The following is a 17,744-nucleotide window of genomic DNA, read 5'->3' on the forward strand; positions in this document are numbered from 1 at the left end:
GTTCCCCAGTTTGAGATTTCTCAGGTTGTGTGTTCCCCAGTTTTTGAATTCTCCAGGTTGTGTGTTCCCCAGTTTGTGAATTCTCAGATTGTGTGTTCTCAGGTTGTGAGTTCCCCAGTTTGTGAGTTCTCCAGCATGGGTGTTCCGCAGTTTGAGAATTCTCAGATGTTGTGTTCCTCAGTTTGAGAAATCTCAGTCTGTGTGTTCCCAGTTTGATAATTCTCAGTTTGTATGTTCCCCAGTTTGTGGGTTGTCAGGTTGTGTGTTCCGCAGTTTGTGAACTCTCAGTTTGTGTGTTCCCCGTTTGAGAATTCTAAGTTTGTGTCTCCCCGTTTGAGAATTCTGAGGTTGGGTGTGCCCCTTTCTGTGAGTTCTCAGTTTGTGTGTTTCCCGTTTGAGAATTCTTAGGTTGTCTGTTCCCAGTTTGATAATTCTCAGTTTGTATGTTCCCCAGTTTGTGGGGTGTCAGGTTGTGTGTTCTGCAGTTTGTGAACTCTCAGTTTGTGTGTTCCCCGTTTGAGAATTCTAAGTTTGTGTGTTCCCCGTTTGAGAATTCTAAGTTTGTGTGTTCCGCAGTTTGTGAATTCTCAGTTTGTGTGTTCTCAGGTTGTGAGTTCCCCAGTTTGTGATTTCTCCAGCATGGGTGTTCCGCAGTTTGAGAATTCTCAGATGTTGTGTTCCTCAGTTTGAGAAATCTCAGTTTGTGTGTTCCCCAGTTTGTGAATTCTCAGTTTGTGTGTTCCCCTGTTTGTGAACTCTCAGTTTGTGTGTTCCCCGTTTGAGAATTCTAAGTTTGTGTGTTCCCCAGTTTGTGAATTCTCAGTTTGTGTGTTCCCCAGTTTGTGAGTACTCCAGGTTGTGTGTTCCACGGTTTGTGAATTCTCAGTTTGTGTGTTTCCCGTTTGAGAATTCTTAGGTTGTGTGTTCCCCAGTTTGAGTTCTCAGTTTGTGTTCCCCAGTTTTTGAGTTCTCCAGGTTGTGTGTTCCCCAGTTTGTGAATTCTCAGATTGTGTGTTCTCAGGTTGTGAGTTCCCCAGTTTGTGAGTTCTCCAGCATGGGTGTTCCGCAGTTTGAGAATTCTCAGATGTTGTGTTCCTCAGTTTGAGAAATCTCAGTTTGTGTGTTCCCAGTTTGATAATTCTCAGTTTGTATGTTCCCCAGTTTGTGGGTTGTCAGGTTGTGTGTTCCGCGGTTTGTGAACTCTCAGTTTGTGTGTTCCCCGTTTGATAATTCTAAGTTTGTGTCTCCCCGTTTGAGAATTCTCAGGTTGGGTGTGCCCCTTTCTGTGAGTTCTCAGTTTGTCTGTTCCCCAGTTTGTGAGTTCTACCAGGTTGTGTGTTCCCCAGTTTGTGAGTTCTCCAGGTTGTGTGTTCCCCAGTTTTTGAGTTCTACAGGTTGTGTGTTCCCCAGATTTTGAGTTCTCCAGTTTGTGTGTTCCCCATTTTGTGAGTTCTCCAGGTTATGTGTTCCCCAGTTTGTGAATTCTCATGTTGTGTGTTCCCCGGTTTATGAGTTCTACAGGTTGTGTGTTCCCCAGTTTGTGAGTTCTCAGATTGTGTATTCCCCAGTTTGTGAGTTCTTCCAGGTTGTGTGTCCGCGAGTTTGTGAATTCTCAGTTTGTGTGTTCCCCGTTTGAGAATTCTAAGTTTGTGTGTTCCCCAGTTTGTGAATTCTCAGTTTGTGTGTTCTCAGGTTGTGAGTTCCCCAGTTTGTGAGTTCTCCAGCATGGGTGTTCCGCAGTTTGAGAATTCTCAGATGTTGTGTTCCTCAGTTTGAGAAATCTCAGTTTGTGTGTTCCCAGTTTGATAATTCTCAGTTTGTATGTTCCCCAGTTTGTGGGTTGTCAGGTTGTGTGTTCCGCGGTTTGTGAACTCTCAGTTTGTGTGTTCCCCGTTTGATAATTCTAAGTTTGTGTCTCCCCGTTTGAGAATTCTCAGGTTGGGTGTGCCCCTTTCTGTGAGTTCTCAGTTTGTGTGTTTCCCGTTTGAGAATTCTTAGGTTGTCTGTTCCCAGTTTGATAATTCTCAGTTTGTATATTCCCCAGTTTGTGGGGTGTCAGGTTGTGTGTTCTGCAGTTTGTGAACTCTCAGTTTGTGTGTTCCCCGTTTGAGAATTCTAAGTTTGTGTGTTCCCCATTTTGTGAATTCTCAGTTTGTGTGTTCCACGTTTGAGAATTCTAAGTTTGTGTGTTCCCCAGTTTGTGAATTCTCAGTTTGTGTGTTCCCCGTTTGAGAATTCTAAGTTTGTGTGTTCCGCAGTTTGTGAATTCTCAGTTTGTGTGTTCTCAGGTTGTGAGTTCCCCAGTTTGTGAGTTCTCAGTTTGTGTGTTCCCCGTTTGAGAATTCTAAGTTTGTGTGTTCCCCAGTTTGTGAATTCTCAGTTTGTGTGTTCCCCGTTTGAGAATTCTAAGTTTGTGTGTTCCGCAGTTTGTGAATTCTCAGTTTGTGTGTTCTCAGGTTGTGAGTTCCCCAGTTTGTGATTTCTCCAGCATGGGTGTTCCGCAGTTTGAGAATTCTCAGATGTTGTGTTCCTCAGTTTGAGAAATCTCAGTTTGTGTGTTCCCCAGTTTGTGAATTCTCAGTTTGTGTGTTCCCCTGTTTGTGAACTCTCAGTTTGTGTGTTCCCCGTTTGAGAATTCTAAGTTTGTGTGTTGCCCAGTTTGTGAATTCTCAGTTTGTGTGTTCCCCAGTTTGTGAGTACTCCAGGTTGTGTGTTCCACGGTTTGTGAATTCTCAGGTTGTGTGTTCCCCATTTGAGAATTCTCAGTTTGTGTGTCTCCGTTTGAGAATTCTCAGGTTGTGTGTTCCCCATTTTGTGAGTTCGCAGTTTGTAATTAATCCAGTTTGAGTGTTCTCAGTTTGTGTGTTCACCAGATTGAGAATTCTCAGTCTGTGTGTTCCCCAGTTTGTGAGTTCTCCAGGTTGTGTGTTCCCCAGTTTGTAAATTCTCTGGTTGTGTGTTCCCCAGTTTGTGAGTTTGGCAATTTGTGAATTCTCAGTTTTTGAGTTCTGAGTTTGTGTGTTTCCCGTTTGAGAATTCTTAGGTTGTGTGTTCCCCAGTTTGAGTTCTCAGTTTGTGCTCCGCAGTTTGTGAGTTCTCAGGTAGTGTGTTCCCCATTTGAGAATTCTCAGTTTGTGTCTCCCTGTTTGAGAATTCTCCGGTTGTGTGTGCCCCATTTTGTGAGTTCTCAGTTTGTGTGTTTCCCGTTTGAGAATTCTTAGGTTTTGAGTTCCCAGTTTGAGAATTCTCAGTTTGTGTTTTTCCCAGTTTGTGGGTTGTCAGGTTGTGTGTTCCGCAGTTTGTGAACTCCGAGTTTGTGTGTCCCCGTTTGAGTATTCTCAGGTTTTGTGTTCCCCATTTTGTGAGTTCTCAGGTTGTAATTAATCCAGTTTGTGTGTTCTCAGTTTGTATGTTCACCAGATTGAGAATTCTCAGTCTGTGTGTTCCCCAGTTTGTGAGTTCTCCATGTTGTGTGTTCCCCAGTTTGAGAATTCTCTGGTTGTGTGTTCCCCAGCTTGAGAATTCTCAGTTTGTGTGTCGCCGTTTGAGAATTCTCAGGTTGTGTGTTCCCCAGTTTGTGATTTCTCAGTTTGTGAGTTCTCAGTTTGTGTGTTTCCCGTTTGAGAATTCTTAGGTTGTGTGTTCCCCAGTTTGAGTTCTCAGTTTGTGTTCCCCAGTTTTTGAGTTCTCCAGGTTGTGTGTTCCCCAGTTTGTGAATTCTCAGATTGTGTGTTCTCAGGTTGTGAGTTCCCCAGTTTGTGAGTTCTCCAGCATGGGTGTTCCGCAGTTTGAGAATTCTCAGATGTTGTGTTCCTCAGTTTGAGAAATCTCAGTTTGTGCGTTCCCAGTTTGATAATTCTCAGTTTGTATGTTCCCCAGTTTGTGGGTTGTCAGGTTGTGTGTTCCGCGGTTTGTGAACTCTCAGTTTGTGTGTTCCCCGTTTGATAATTCTAAGTTTGTGTCTCCCCGTTTGAGAATTCTCAGGTTGGGTGTGCCCCTTTCTGTGAGTTCTCAGTTTGTGTGTTTCCCGTTTGAGAATTCTTAGGTTGTCTGTTCCCAGTTTGATAATTCTCAGTTTGTATGTTCCCCAGTTTGTGGGGTGTCAGGTTGTGTGTTCTGCAGTTTGTGAACTCTCAGTTTGTGTGTTCCCCGTTTGAGAATTCTAAGTTTGTGTGTTCCCCATTTTGTGAATTCTCAGTTTGTGTGTTCCACGTTTGAGAATTCTAAGTTTGTGTGTTCCCCAGTTTGTGAATTCTCAGTTTGTGTGTTCCCCGTTTGAGAATTCTAAGTTTGTGTGTTCCGCAGTTTGTGAATTCTCAGTTTGTGTGTTCTCAGGTTGTGAGTTCCCCAGTTTGTGATTTCTCCAGCATGGGTGTTCCGCAGTTTGAGAATTCTCAGATGTTGTGTTCCTCAGTTTGAGAAATCTCAGTTTGTGTGTTCCCCAGTTTGTGAATTCTCAGTTTGTGTGTTCCCCTGCTTGTGAACTCTCAGTTTGTGTGTTCCCCGTTTGAGAATTCTAAGTTTGTGTGTTCCCAAGTTTGTGAATTCTCAGTTTGTGTGTTCCCCAGTTTGTGAGTACTCCAGGTTGTGTGTTCCACGGTTTGTGAATTCTCAGGTTGTGTGTTCCCCATTTGAGAATTCTCAGTTTGTGTGTCTCCGTTTGAGAATTCTCAGGTTGTGTGTTCCCCATTTTGTGAGTTCGCAGTTTGTAATTAATCCAGTTTGAGTGTTCTCAGTTTGTGTGTTCACCAGATTGAGAATTCTCAGTCTGTGTGTTCCCCAGTTTGTGAGTTCTCCAGGTTGTGTGTTCCCCAGTTTGTAAATTCTCTGGTTGTATGTTCCCCAGTTTGTGAGTTTGGCAATTTGTGAATTCTCAGTTTTTGAGTTCTGAGTTGGTGTGTTTCCCGTTTGAGAATTCTTAGGTTGTGTGTTCCCCAGTTTGAGTTCTCAGTTTGTGCTCCGCAGTTTGTGAGTTCTCAGGTAGTGTGTTCCACAGTTTGTGAATTCTCAGGTTGTGTGTTCCCCAGTTTGTGAGTACTCCAGGTTGTGTGTTCCACAGTTTGTGAATTCTCAGGTTGTGTGTTCCCCATTTGAGAATTCTCAGTTTGTGTCTCCCTGTTTGAGAATTCTCCGGTTGTGTGTGCCCCATTTTGTGAGTTCTCAGTTTGTGTGTTTCCCGTTTGAGAATTCTTAGGTTTTGAGTTCCCAGTTTGAGAATTCTCAGTTTGTGTTTTTCCCAGTTTGTGGGTTGTCAGGTTGTGTGTTCCGCAGTTTGTGAACTCTCAGTTTGTGTGTCCCCGTTTGAGTATTCTCATGTTGTGTGTTCCCCAGTTTATGAATTCTACAGGTTGTCTGTTCCCCTGTTTGTGAGTTCTCAGTTTGTCTGTTCCCCAGTTTGAGATTTCTCAGGTTGTGTGTTCCCCAGTTTTTGAGTTCTCCAGGTTGTGTGTTCCCCAGTTTGTGATTTCTCCAGGTTGTGTGTTCCCCAGTTTTTGAGTTCTACAGGTTGTGTGTTCCCCAGTTTTTGAGTTCTCCAGGTTGTGTGTTCCGCAGTTTTTGAGTTCTACAGGTTGTGTGTTCCCCAGTTTGTGAATTCTCAGTTTGTGTGTTCCCCGTTTGAGAATTCTAAGTTTGTGTGTTCCCCAGTTTGTGAATTCTCAGTTTGTGTGTTCTCAGGTTGTGAGTTCCCCAGTTTGTGAGTTCTCCAGCATGGGTGTTCCGCAGTTTGAGAATTCTCAGATGTTGTGTTCCTCAGTTTGAGAAATCTCAGTTTGTGTGTTCCCAGTTTGATAATTCTCAGTTTGTATGTTCCCCAGTTTGTGGGTTGTCAGGTTGTGTGTTCCGCGGTTTGTGAACTCTCAGTTTGTGTGTTCCCCGTTTGATAATTCTAAGTTTGTGTCTCCCCGTTTGAGAATTCTCAGGTTGGGTGTGCCCCTTTCTGTGAGTTCTCAGTTTGTCTGTTCCCCAGTTTGTGAGTTCTACCAGGTTGTGTGTTCCCCAGTTTGTGAGTTCTCCAGGTTGTGTGTTCCCCAGTTTTTGAGTTCTACAGGTTGTGTGTTCCCCAGATTTTGAGTTCTCCAGTTTGTGTGTTCCCCGGTTTATGAGTTCTACAGGTTGTGTGTTCCCCAGTTTGTGAGTTCTCAGTTTGTGTATACCCCAGTTTGTGAGTTCTTCCAGGTTGTGTGTCCGCGAGTTTGTGAATTCTCAGTTTGTGTGTTCCCCGTTTGAGAATTCTAAGTTTGTGTGTTCCCCAGTTTGTGAATTCTCAGTTTGTGTGTTCTCAGGTTGTGAGTTCCCCAGTTTGTGAGTTCTCCAGCATGGGTGTTCCGCAGTTTGAGAATTCTCAGATGTTGTGTTCCTCAGTTTGAGAAATCTCAGTTTGTGTGTTCCCAGTTTGATAATTCTCAGTTTGTATGTTCCCCAGTTTGTGGGTTGTCAGGTTGTGTGTTCCGCGGTTTGTGAACTCTCAGTTTGTGTGTTCCCCGTTTGATAATTCTAAGTTTGTGTCTCCCCGTTTGAGAATTCTCAGGTTGGGTGTGCCCCTTTCTGTGAGTTCTCAGTTTGTGTGTTTCCCGTTTGAGAATTCTTAGGTTGTCTGTTCCCAGTTTGATAATTCTCAGTTTGTATATTCCCCAGTTTGTGGGGTGTCAGGTTGTGTGTTCTGCAGTTTGTGAACTCTCAGTTTGTGTGTTCCCCGTTTGAGAATTCTAAGTTTGTGTGTTCCCCATTTTGTGAATTCTCAGTTTGTGTGTTCCACGTTTGAGAATTCTAAGTTTGTGTGTTCCCCAGTTTGTGAATTCTCAGTTTGTGTGTTCCCCGTTTGAGAATTCTAAGTTTGTGTGTTCCGCAGTTTGTGAATTCTCAGTTTGTGTGTTCTCAGGTTGTGAGTTCCCCAGTTTGTGATTTCTCCAGCATGGGTGTTCCGCAGTTTGAGAATTCTCAGATGTTGTGTTCCTCAGTTTGAGAAATCTCAGTTTGTGTGTTCCCCAGTTTGTGAATTCTCAGTTTGTGTGTTCCCCTGTTTGTGAACTCTCAGTTTGTGTGTTCCCCGTTTGAGAATTCTAAGTTTGTGTGTTGCCCAGTTTGTGAATTCTCAGTTTGTGTGTTCCCCAGTTTGTGAGTACTCCAGGTTGTGTGTTCCACGGTTTGTGAATTCTCAGGTTGTGTGTTCCCCATTTGAGAATTCTCAGTTTGTGTGTCTCCGTTTGAGAATTCTCAGGTTGTGTGTTCCCCATTTTGTGAGTTCGCAGTTTGTAATTAATCCAGTTTGAGTGTTCTCAGTTTGTGTGTTCACCAGATTGAGAATTCTCAGTCTGTGTGTTCCCCAGTTTGTGAGTTCTCCAGGTTGTGTGTTCCCCAGTTTGTAAATTCTCTGGTTGTGTGTTCCCCAGTTTGTGAGTTTGGCAATTTGTGAATTCTCAGTTTTTGAGTTCTGAGTTTGTGTGTTTCCCGTTTGAGAATTCTTAGGTTGTGTGTTCCCCAGTTTGAGTTCTCAGTTTGTGCTCCGCAGTTTGTGAGTTCTCAGGTAGTGTGTTCCACAGTTTGTGAATTCTCAGGTTGTGTGTTCCCCAGTTTGTGAGTACTCCAGGTTGTGTGTTCCACAGTTTGTGAATTCTCAGGTTGTGTGTTCCCCATTTGAGAATTCTCAGTTTGTGTCTCCCTGTTTGAGAATTCTCCGGTTGTGTGTGCCCCATTTTGTGAGTTCTCAGTTTGTGTGTTTCCCGTTTGAGAATTCTTAGGTTTTGAGTTCCCAGTTTGAGAATTCTCAGTTTGTGTTTTTCCCAGTTTGTGGGTTGTCAGGTTGTGTGTTCCGCAGTTTGTGAACTCTCAGTTTGTGTGTCCCTGTTTGAGTATTCTCAGGTTTTGTGTTCCCCATTTTGTGAGTTCTCAGGTTGTAATTAATCCAGTTTGTGTGTTCTCAGTTTGTATGTTCACCAGATTGAGAATTCTCAGTCTGTGTGTTCCCCAGTTTGTGAGTTCTCCATGTTGTGTGTTCCCCAGTTTGAGAATTCTCTGGTTGTGTGTTCCCCAGCTTGAGAATTCTCAGTTTGTGTGTCGCCGTTTGAGAATTCTCAGGTTGTGTGTTCCCCAGTTTGTGATTTCTCAGTTTGTGAGTTCTCAGTTTGTGTGTTTCCCGTTTGAGAATTCTTAGGTTGTGTGTTCCCCAGTTTGAGTTCTCAGTTTGTGTTCCCCAGTTTTTGAGTTCTCCAGGTTGTGTGTTCCCCAGTTTGTGAATTCTCAGATTGTGTGTTCTCAGGTTGTGAGTTCCCCAGTTTGTGAGTTCTCCAGCATGGGTGTTCCGCAGTTTGAGAATTCTCAGATGTTGTGTTCCTCAGTTTGAGAAATCTCAGTTTGTGTGTTCCCAGTTTGATAATTCTCAGTTTGTATGTTCCCCAGTTTGTGGGTTGTCAGGTTGTGTGTTCCGCGGTTTGTGAACTCTCAGTTTGTGTGTTCCCCGTTTGATAATTCTAAGTTTGTGTCTCCCCGTTTGAGAATTCTCAGGTTGGGTGTGCCCCTTTCTGTGAGTTCTCAGTTTGTGTGTTTCCCGTTTGAGAATTCTTAGGTTGTCTGTTCCCAGTTTGATAATTCTCAGTTTGTATGTTCCCCAGTTTGTGGGTGTCAGGTTGTGTGTTCTGCAGTTTGTGAACTCTCAGTTTGTGTGTTCCCCGTTTGAGAATTCTAAGTTTGTGTGTTCCCCATTTTGTGAATTCTCAGTTTGTGTGTTCCACGTTTGAGAATTCTAAGTTTGTGTGTTCCCCAGTTTGTGAATTCTCAGTTTGTGTGTTCCCCGTTTGAGAATTCTAAGTTTGTGTGTTCCGCAGTTTGTGAATTCTCAGTTTGTGTGTTCTCAGGTTGTGAGTTCCCCAGTTTGTGATTTCTCCAGCATGGGTGTTCCGCAGTTTGAGAATTCTCAGATGTTGTGTTCCTCAGTTTGAGAAATCTCAGTTTGTGTGTTCCCCAGTTTGTGAATTCTCAGTTTGTGTGTTCCCCTGCTTGTGAACTCTCAGTTTGTGTGTTCCCCGTTTGAGAATTCTAAGTTTGTGTGTTCCCAAGTTTGTGAATTCTCAGTTTGTGTGTTCCCCAGTTTGTGAGTACTCCAGGTTGTGTGTTCCACGGTTTGTGAATTCTCAGGTTGTGTGTTCCCCATTTGAGAATTCTCAGTTTGTGTGTCTCCGTTTGAGAATTCTCAGGTTGTGTGTTCCCCATTTTGTGAGTTCGCAGTTTGTAATTAATCCAGTTTGAGTGTTCTCAGTTTGTGTGTTCACCAGATTGAGAATTCTCAGTCTGTGTGTTCCCCAGTTTGTGAGTTCTCCAGGTTGTGTGTTCCCCAGTTTGTAAATTCTCTGGTTGTATGTTCCCCAGTTTGTGAGTTTGGCAATTTGTGAATTCTCAGTTTTTGAGTTCTGAGTTGGTGTGTTTCCCGTTTGAGAATTCTTAGGTTGTGTGTTCCCCAGTTTGAGTTCTCAGTTTGTGCTCCGCAGTTTGTGAGTTCTCAGGTAGTGTGTTCCACAGTTTGTGAATTCTCAGGTTGTGTGTTCCCCAGTTTGTGAGTACTCCAGGTTGTGTGTTCCACAGTTTGTGAATTCTCAGGTTGTGTGTTCCCCATTTGAGAATTCTCAGTTTGTGTCTCCCTGTTTGAGAATTCTCCGGTTGTGTGTGCCCCATTTTGTGAGTTCTCAGTTTGTGTGTTTCCCGTTTGAGAATTCTTAGGTTTTGAGTTCCCAGTTTGAGAATTCTCAGTTTGTGTTTTTCCCAGTTTGTGGGTTGTCAGGTTGTGTGTTCCGCAGTTTGTGAACTCTCAGTTTGTGTGTCCCCGTTTGAGTATTCTCATGTTGTGTGTTCCCCAGTTTATGAATTCTACAGGTTGTCTGTTCCCCTGTTTGTGAGTTCTCAGTTTGTCTGTTCCCCAGTTTGAGATTTCTCAGGTTGTGTGTTCCCCAGTTTTTGAGTTCTCCAGGTTGTGTGTTCCCCAGTTTGTGATTTCTCCAGGTTGTGTGTTCCCCAGTTTTTGAGTTCTACAGGTTGTGTGTTCCCCAGTTTTTGAGTTCTCCAGGTTGTGTGTTCCGCAGTTTTTGAGTTCTACAGGTTGTGTGTTCCCCAGTTTGTGAATTCTCAGTTTGTATGTTCCCCGTTTGAGAATTCTAAGTTTGTGTGTTCCCCAGTTTGTGAATTCTCAGTTTGTGTGTTCTCAGGTTGTGAGTTCCCCAGTTTGTGAGTTCTCCAGCATGGGTGTTCCGCAGTTTGAGAATTCTCAGATGTTGTGTTCCTCAGTTTGAGAAATCTCAGTTTGTGTGTTCCCAGTTTGATAATTCTCAGTTTGTATGTTCCCCAGTTTGTGGGTTGTCAGGTTGTGTGTTCCGCGGTTTGTGAACTCTCAGTTTGTGTGTTCCCCGTTTGATAATTCTAAGTTTGTGTCTCCCCGTTTGAGAATTCTCAGGTTGGGTGTGCCCCTTTCTGTGAGTTCTCAGTTTGTCTGTTCCCCAGTTTGTGAGTTCTACCAGGTTGTGTGTTCCCCAGTTTGTGAGTTCTCCAGGTTGTGTGTTCCCCAGTTTTTGAGTTCTACAGGTTGTGTGTTCCCCAGATTTTGAGTTCTCCAGTTTGTGTGTTCCCCGGTTTATGAGTTCTACAGGTTGTGTGTTCCCCAGTTTGTGAGTTCTCAGTTTGTGTATACCCCAGTTTGTGAGTTCTTCCAGGTTGTGTGTCCGCGAGTTTGTGAATTCTCAGTTTGTGTGTTCCCCGTTTGAGAATTCTAAGTTTGTGTGTTCCCCAGTTTGTGAATTCTCAGTTTGTGTGTTCTCAGGTTGTGAGTTCCCCAGTTTGTGATTTCTCCAGGTTGTGTGTTCCCCAGTTTTTGAGTTCTACAGGTTGTGTGTTCCCCAGTTTTTGAGTTCTCCAGGTTGTGTGTTCCGCAGTTTGTGAGTTCTTCCAGGTTGTGTGTCCTCGAGTTTATGAAGTCTCAGTTTGTGAGTTCCCCAGTTTGTGAGTTCTTCCAGGTTGTGTGTCCTCGAGTTTATGAAGTCTCAGTTTGTGAGTTCCCCAGTTTGTGAGTTCTCCAGTTTGTGAGTTCCCCAGTTTGAGATTTCTCAGTTTGTGTGTTCCCCAGTTTGTGAGTTCTCAGTTTGTGTGTTCCCCAGTTTTTGTGTTCCCCAGTTTGTGAATTCTCCATTTTGTGAGTTCCCCAGTTTGTGAGTTCTCAGGTTGTGTGTTCCCTAGTTTGTGAGTTGTTTGTGTGTTCCCCTGTTTGTGTGTTCCCCAGTTTGTGAATTCTCCAGTTTCTGAGTTCCCCAGTTTGTGAGTTCCCCAGGTTGTGTGTTCCCCAGTTTGTGAGTTCTCAGTTTGTGTGTTCCCTAGTTTGTGAGTTCTCCAGTTTGTGAGTTCTCCAGTTTGTGAGTTCCCCAGTTTGAGATTTCTCAGTTTGTGTGTTCCCCTGTTTGTGTGTTCCTCAGTTTGTGTGTTCCCCCGTTTGTGAATTCTCAGGTTGTGTGTTCCCCAGTTTGTGAATTCTCAGCTTGTGTGTTCCCCAGTTTGTGAGTTCTCCAGGTTATGTGTTCCCCAGTTTGTGAGTTCTCCAGTTTGTGATTTCTCCAGTTTGTGATTTCTCCAGTTTGTGAGTTCTCCAGTTTGTGAGTTCCCCAGTTTGAGATTTCTCAGTTTGTGAATTCATAGCTTGTGTGTTCCCCAGTTTGTGAGTTCTCCAGGTTATGTGTTCCCCAGTTTGTGAGTTCTCCAGTTTGTGAGTTCTCCAGTTTGTGATTTCTCCAGTTTGTGATTTCTCCAGTTTGTGAGTTCTCCAGTTTGTGAGTTCCCCAGTTTGAGATTTCTCAGTTTGTGTGTTCCCCAGTTTTTGAGTTCTCCAGATTGTGTGTTCCCCAGTTTGTGAGTTCTCAGTTTGTGTGTTCCCCAGTTTTTGAGTTCTCCAGATTGTGTGTTCCCCAGTTTGTGAGTTCTCCAGGTTGTGTGTTCCCCAGTTTGTGAGTTCAACAGGTTGTGAGTTTCCCAGTTTGTGAGTTCTCAGGTTGTGTGTTCCCTAGTTTGTGAGTTGTTTGTGTGTTCCCCTGTTTGTGTGTTCCCCAGTTTGTGAATTCTCCAGTTTCTGAGTTCCCGAGTTTGTGAGTTCCCCAGGTTGTGTGTTCCCCAGTTTGTGAGTTCTCAGTTTGTGTGTTCCCCAGTTTGTGAGTTCTCCAGTTTGTGAGTTCCCCAGTTTGAGATTTCTCAGTTTGTGTGTTCCCCTGTTTGTGTGTTCCCCAGTTTGTGTGTTCCCCAGTTTGTGAGTTCTCCGGGTTGTGTGTTCTGAAGTTTGTGAGCGCTTCCAGGATGTTTGTCCCCGTGTTTGTGATTTCTCAGGTTGTGTGATCTCCAGTTTGAGATTTCTCAGGTTGTGTGTTCCCCAGTTTGTGAATTCTCAGTCTGTGTGTTCCCCGGTTTATGAGTTCCAAAGGTTGTGTGTTCCCCAGTTTGTGAGTTCTCAATTTGTTGTTCCCCAGTTTGTTAGTTCTTCCATGTTGTGTGTACCCGTGTTTATGGATACTCAGGTTGTGTGTTCCCCAGTTTGCGAATTCTCAGGTTGTGTGTTCCCCAGTTTGCGAATTCTCAGGTTGTGCTTTCCCCAGTTTGTGAGTTCTTCCAGGTTGTGAGTTCTCCAGGTTGTGTGTTCCAGAGTTTGAGAGTTCTCATGTTGTGTGTTCCCCAGTTTGTGAGTTCTCAGTTTGTGTGTTCCCCAGTTTGTGAGTTCTCCAGGTTATGTGTTTCCCAGTTTGAGAGTTCTCATGTTGTGTGTTCCCCAGTTTGTGATTTCTCAGGTTGTGTGTTCCTCAGTTTTTGAGTTCTACAGGTTGTGTGTTCCCGAGTTTATAGATTCTCAGTTTGTGTGTTCCCCAGTTTGTGAATTCTCAGGTTGTGTGATCTCCAGTTTGAGATTTCTCAGTTTGTGTTTTCCCCAGTTTGTGAATTCTCAGGTTGTGTGTTCCCTGGTTTATGAGTTCCAAAGGTTGTGTGTTCCCCAGTTTGTGAGTTCTTCCAGGTTGTGTGTCCCCGAGTTTATGGATTCTCAGGTTGTGTGTTACCCAGTTTGAGATTTCTCAGTTTGTGTGTTCCCCAGTTTGTGAATTCTCATGTTGTGTGTTCCCCAGTTTATGAATTCTACAGGTTGTCTGTTCCCCTGTTTGTGAGTTCTCAGTTTGTCTGTTCCCCAGTTTTTGAGTTCTCCAGGTTGTGTGTTCCCCAGTTTGTGATTTCTCCAGGTTGTGTGTTCCCCAGTTTTTGAGTTCTACAGGTTGTGTGTTCCCCAGGTTTTGAGTTCTCCAGGTTGTGTGTTCCGCAGTTTTTGAGTTCTACAGGTTGTGTGTTCCCCAGTTTGTGAGTTCTTCCAGGTTGTGTGTCCTCGAGTTTATGAAGTCTCAGTTTGTGAGTTCCCCAGTTTGAGATTTCTCAGTTTGTGTGTTCCCCAGTTTGTGAGTTCTCAGTTTGTGTGTTCCCCAGTTTTTGTGTACCCCAGTTTGTGAATTCTCCATTTTGTGAGTTCCCCAGTTTGTGAGTTCTCAGGTTGTGTGTTCCCTAGTTTGTGAGTTGTTTGTGTGTTCCCCTGTTTGTGTGTTCCCCAGTTTGTGAATTCTCCAGTTTCTGAGTTCCCCAGTTTGTGAGTTCCCCAGGTTGTGTGTTCCCCAGTTTGTGAGTTCTCTGTTTGTGTGTTCCCTAGTTTGTGAGTTCTCCAGTTTGTGAGTTCTCCAGTTTGTGAGTTCCCCAGTTTGAGATTTCTCAGTTTGTGTGTTCCCCTGTTTGTGTGTTCCCCAGTTTGTGTGTTCCCCAGTTTGTGAATTCTCAGGTTGTGCTTTCCCCAGTTTCAGAGTTCACAGGGTGTGTGTTCCCCAGTTTGAGAGTTCTCAGTTTGTGTGTTCCCCCGTTTGTGAATTCTCAGGTTGTGTGTTCCCCAGTTTGTGAATTCTCAGCTTGTGTGTTCCCCAGTTTGTGAGTTCTCCAGGTTATGTGTTCCCCAGTTTGTGAGTTCTCCAGTTTGTGAGTTCTCCAGTTTGTGATTTCTCCAGTTTGTGATTTCTCCAGTTTGTGAGTTCTCCAGTTTGTGAGTTCCCCAGTTTGAGATTTCTCAGTTTGTGTGTTCCCCAGTTTTTGAGTTCTCCAGATTGTGTGTTCCCCAGTTTGTGAGTTCTCAGTTTGTGTGTTCCCCAGTTTTTGAGTTCTCCAGATTGTGTGTTCCCCAGTTTGTGAGTTCTCCAGGTTGTGTGTTCCCCAGTTTGTGAGTTCAACAGGTTGTGAGTTTCCCAGTTTGTGAGTTCTCCAGTTTGTGAGTTCTCCAGTTTGTGAGTATTCCAGTTTGTGAGTTCTCCAGTTTCTGAGTTCCCCAGTTTGAGATTTCTCAGTTTGTGTGTTCCCCAGTTTGTGAGTTCCCCAGTTTGTGAATTCTCAGGTTGTGTGTTCCTCAGTTTGTTAATTCTCAGCTTGTGTGTTCCCCAGTTTGTGAGTTCTACAGGTTGAGTGTTCCCCAGTTTGTGAGTTCCCCAGTTTGTGAGTTCTCCAGTTTGTGAGTTCTCCAGGTTGTGAGTTCTCCAGTTTGTGAGTTCCCCAGTTTGAGATTTCTCAGTTTGTGTGTTCCCCAGTTTTTGAGTTCTCCCGATTGTGTGTTCCCCAGTTTGTGAGTTCTCCAGGTTGTGTGTTCCCCAGTTTTTGAGTTCTACATGGTGTGTGTTCCCCAGTTTGTCAGTTCCCCAGTTTGTGAGTTCCCCAGTTTGTGAGTTCTTCAGTTTGTGAGTATTCCAGTTTGTGAGTTCTCCAGTTTGTGAGTTCCGCAGTTTGAGATTTCTCAGTTTGTGTGTTCCCCAGTTTGTGAGTTCTCAGTTTGTGTGTTCCCCAGTTTTTGTGTTCCCCAGTTTGTGAATTCTCAGGTTGTGTGATCTCCAGTTTGAGATTGCTCAGGTTGTATGTTCCCCAGTTTGAGAATTCTCAGTTTGTGTGTTCCCCAGTTTGAGGATTCACAGTTTGTGTTCCCCAGTTTGTGAGTTCTCCAGGTTGTGTGTTCCCCCGTTTGTGAGTTCTCCAGTTTGTGAGTTCTCCAGTTTGTGAGTATTCCAGTTTGTGAGTTCTCCAGTTTGTGAGTTCCCCAGTTTGAGATTTCTCAGTTTGTGTGTTCCCCAGTTTGTGAGTTCTCAGTTTGTGTGTTCCCCAGTTTGTTAATTCTCAGCTTGTGTGTTCCCCAGTTTGATTTCTACAGGTTGTGTGTTCCCCAGTTTGTGAGTTCTCCAGTTTGTGAGTTCTCCAGGTTGTGAGTTCTCCAGTTTGTGAGTTCCCCAGTTTTGAGATTTCTCAGTTTGTGTGTTCCCCAGTTTTTGAGTTCTCCAGATTGTGTGTTCCCCAGTTTGTGAGTTCTCCAGGTTGTGTGATCCCCAGTTTTTGAGTTCTACAGGTTGTGTGTTCCCCAGTTTGTGAGTTCTACAGGTTGTGAGTTCCCCAGTTTGTGAGTTCCCCAGTTTGTGAGTTCCCCAGTTTGTGAGTTCTCCAGTTTGTGAGTATTCCAGTATGTGAGTTCTCCAGTTTGTGAGTTCCGCAGTTTGAGATTTCTCAGTTTGTGCGTTCCCCAGTTTGTGAGTTCTCAGTTTGTGTGTTCCCCAGTTTTTGTGTTCCCCAGTTTGTGAATTCTCAGGTTGTGTGATCTCCAGTTTGAGATTGCTCAGGTTGTGTGTTCCCCAGTTTGTGAATTTTCAGGTTGTGTGTTCCCCAGTTTGTGAATTCTCAGCTTGTGTGTTCCCCAGTTTGTGAATTCTCAGGTTGTGTGTTCCCCAGTTTGTGAATTCTCAGGTTGTGTGTTCCCCAGTTTGTGAGTTCTCCAGGTTGTGTGTTCTGAAGTTTGTGAGTGCTTCCAGGTTGTGTGTCCCCGTGTTTGTGATTTCTCAGGTTGTGTGTTCCCCAGTTTGTGAATTCTCAGTCTGTGTGTTCCTGGTTTATGAGTTCCAAAGTTTGTGTGTTCCCCAGTTTGTGAGTTCTCAATTTGTTGTTCCCCAGATTGTTAGTTCTTCCATGTTGTGTGTACCCGTGTTTATGGATTCTCAGGTTGTGTGTTCCCCAGTTTGCGAATTCTCAGGTTGTGTGTTCCCCAGTTTGCGAATTCTCAGGTTGTGCGTTCCCCAGTTTGAGAATTTTCAGGTTGTACGTTCCCCAGTTTGTGAATTCTCAGGTTGTGTATTCCCCAGTTTGTGAGTTCTTCCAGGTTGTGTGTTCCCCAGTTTGTGAGTTCTCCAGGTTGTGTGTTCCGCAGTTTTTGAGTTCTACAGGTTGTGTGTTCCCCAGTTTGTGAGTTCTTCCAGGTTGTGTGTCCTCGAGTTTATGAAGTCTCAGTTTGTGAGTTCCCCAGTTTGTGAGTTCTCCAGTTTGTGAGTTCCCCAGTTTGAGATTTCTCAGTTTGTGTGTTCCCCAGTTTGTGAGTTCTCAGTTTGTGTGTTCCCCAGTTTTTGTGTTCCCCAGTTTGTGAATTCTCCATTTTGTGTGTTCCTCAGTTTTTGAGTTCTACAGGTTGTGTGTTCCCGAGTTTATAGATTCTCAGTTTGTGTGTTCCCCAGTTTGTGAATTCTCAGGTTGTGTGATCTCCAGTTTGAGATTTCTCAGTTTGTGTTTTCCCCAGTTTGTGAATTCTCAGGTTGTGTGTTCCCTGGTTTATGAGTTCCAAAGGTTGTGTGTTCCCCAGTTTGTGAGTTCTTCCAGGTTGTGTGTCCCCGAGTTTATGGATTCTCAGGTTGTGTGTTACCCAGTTTGAGATTTCTCAGTTTGTGTGTTCCCCAGTTTGTGAATTCTCATGTTGTGTGTTCCCCAGTTTATGAATTCTACAGGTTGTCTGTTCCCCTGTTTGTGAGTTCTCAGTTTGTCTGTACCCCAGTTTTTGAGTTCTCCAGGTTGTGTGTTCCCCAGTTTGTGATTTCTCCAGGTTGTGTGTTCCCCAGTTTTTGAGTTCTACAGGTTGTGTGTTCCCCAGTTTTTGAGTTCTCCAGTTTCTGAGTTCCCCAGTTTTTGAGTTCTACAGGTTGTGTGTTCCCCAGTTTGTGAGTTCTTCCAGGTTGTGTGTCCTCGAGTTTATGAAGTCTCAGTTTGTGAGTTCCCCAGTTTGTGAGTTCTCCAGTTTGTGAGTTCCCCAGTTTGAGATTTCTCAGTTTGTGTGTTCCCCAGTTTGTGAGTTCTCAGTTTGTGTGTTCCCCAGTTTTTGTGTTCCCCAGTTTGTGAATTCTCCATTTTGTGTGTTCCTCAGTTTTTGAGTTCTACAGGTTGTGTGTTCCCGAGTTTATAGATTCTCAGTTTGTGTGTTCCCCAGTTTGTGAATTCTCAGGTTGTGTGATCTCCAGTTTGAGATTTCTCAGTTTGTGTTTTCCCCAGTTTGTGAATTCTCAGGTTGTGTGTTCCCTGGTTTATGAGTTCCAAAGGTTGTGTGTTCCCCAGTTTGTGAGTTCTTCCAGGTTGTGTGTCCCCGAGTTTATGGATTCTCAGGTTGTGTGTTACCCAGTTTGAGATTTCTCAGTTTGTGTGTTCCCCAGTTTGTGAATTCTCATGTTGTGTGTTCCCCAGTTTATGAATTCTACAGGTTGTCTGTTCCCCTGTTTGTGAGTTCTCAGTTTGTCTGTACCCCAGTTTTTGAGTTCTCCAGGTTGTGTGTTCCCCAGTTTGTGATTTCTCCAGGTTGTGTGTTCCCCAGTTTTTGAGTTCTACAGGTTGTGTGTTCCCCAGTTTTTGAGTTCTCCAGGTTGTGTGTT

General features: G+C 44.0%; 1 protein-coding gene across 1 annotated transcript in view; it reads left to right on the forward strand.

The window, feature by feature from the left end:
* Positions 1–17,744, forward strand: part of LOC140739622 (fibroblast growth factor 18-like) — a 401,578-nt gene that overhangs the window by 258,499 nt on the left and 125,335 nt on the right. The gene's annotated exons all lie outside the window — the stretch shown is intronic.

This window comes from Hemitrygon akajei, chromosome 15 (assembly GCF_048418815.1).
Source record: "Hemitrygon akajei chromosome 15, sHemAka1.3, whole genome shotgun sequence".
Taxonomy (NCBI): Eukaryota; Metazoa; Chordata; class Chondrichthyes; order Myliobatiformes; family Dasyatidae; genus Hemitrygon; species Hemitrygon akajei.